The sequence below is a fragment of the Branchiostoma floridae genome, chromosome 15 (assembly GCF_000003815.2).
Source record: "Branchiostoma floridae strain S238N-H82 chromosome 15, Bfl_VNyyK, whole genome shotgun sequence".
In the NCBI taxonomy this organism is placed as follows: domain Eukaryota; kingdom Metazoa; phylum Chordata; class Leptocardii; order Amphioxiformes; family Branchiostomatidae; genus Branchiostoma; species Branchiostoma floridae.
In genome coordinates this window covers 14,484,979-14,486,927 of record NC_049993.1, presented here as the reverse complement: position 1 = coordinate 14,486,927, position 1,949 = coordinate 14,484,979, and positions in this window count along the sequence as shown.

The window sequence follows — 1,949 nt, the reverse complement described above, 5'->3', positions numbered from 1 at the left end:
AGATTAATTTTTTTGGGGACACACCTTGAAAAAAAATTTTTTGCCCAATTTATTAGAAATTATTTTTTGTTCCCGGGGGAAAAGATATTTGGCCCCCCCCGGAATTTTGCCCCCCCCGGGGGGGGAATTCTCCTAGGTTTTTCCCCCCCCTTTGGGGTTTTTGGCCCCCCCCCCAATCCCAGGGTTTTCGCCCCCCCCCCCCCCCCTAGGGATATCCTTCCCGTTTTCTAGAGTGTTCGGTTGAATCTTAATCCTATTGCTATGATAATGATTAGCACTGTCTTGTTACCTACTTTTGTATATATATATATATACTTTTGTATGTATATACTTTTGTATGTATGTACTTATATATATAGGGTGTACAAGGGAAATATATATACTTTTGTATATATTTACTTATATATATATACTTATATATATATGTATATATACTTTTGTATATATTTACCTACTTTTTTACATAGCCTTAAGATACTTAACTTGCAGCTTGTTACTGCATATTAATCGAGCTACCTGGAACAATATGGTACTTGGATGTAACGTATATAGTGTGTTACCTGGTATCTATATATACGTGACACCTTAGTATGTTAAGATGAGATACAGTACCTGTGAAGCCGATCCTACCTGGTTGGGTGCAAGCACACTTTGCATTGAAATAAAACAGATACATTTTTGTTGTGAATTTGCGGTGACTTTTATTAACATCACGAACGTTGCTGAGTTGTAACAAAACTGGTAAATATTTGCCAATCAGCACAGAGGTATACACACCTGTCTATGAGTTGAAACAAATTGTGCTGTTCAAAACTAACAGTTTTGACAGTCTCACACTAAACCAGCCCTGCAGTTCAAAAAATATAGCCTTCCTGTGCGAAGGTAACAAGCTGCTAGGGGACCCAAACATACACCACTTGCTGTCGGCCCCATGTGCTATCTAACGCTAAAAATTAAAAAGCATGACAACAGCACGTCCATAACTCGAGATATCCATATCGGAAGTTCCGCTGCAGTAAACAAGCCGCTAGGAGGCACAAAATGCAGGCGGTCTTGACTGATGGCGCTTTTCCACAAATACACACAGAATTCGAAACGCTACCCAAAATATAAAGTGAAACTTCTTGGCGAAGGTAACAATAGGAACAATGCAGTCGTAGATTCGAGCAAAACTGCACAGTGCAGTGTGGTGATTAGGGTCTCAGACATGAAGTAAAGATATTGAACGTAGCGTATGGGGTTAACACTTTCCTCTTTGAGCCCAAATTGAGGATATTTGCATCATTCTCGGAGCGAACCTAGTATTAAATGTTTGTATCCATTATCTTTAAGATTATCTGTAAACCTTATATAATACTTGTACAGTAACTTTTATGCTTATCATCTTGTAAAAATGATGCGGAATAGAACGTATGGTATACAGAATATTTTGCACAATGGTTCTGTACCTGTGTTTGTTGGTTAGTCTGTCGACCAAAATAGCATAATGGATCCTATACTTATATCACGTCAATGGACGTCATTGTTGGCTGACGAAATGATTTCATTCTCAAATATATTTCATAACTAATTATTTTTCATAGATAACAACATGTGCTAATTACAGATACATGTATGTAATCTGCTTGTGTCACTGAAACAGAACTTCCCTTTTTCTTTTTACCTTCACATACCATGATATAAAGGATAAGTAGCATGGGCTTTACGAAATGACATGCAAAAATGCAAATTAGCACATAATGTGCATGATTCAGGAGACGAATATGTAATTCTAGTGTTTCCATGTTGTGACTTTAATACACGTAATCTATGTAATTTAAAGGTTATGGAAGGTGAAACATATCAGATAATGATTATGAAAATGATATTCTGATTTGCATAATTAATGTCAAAATACAAAAATTCTAAAGTGCAATGTGCAAATTAATTGTGCACCACTATGTATAGAT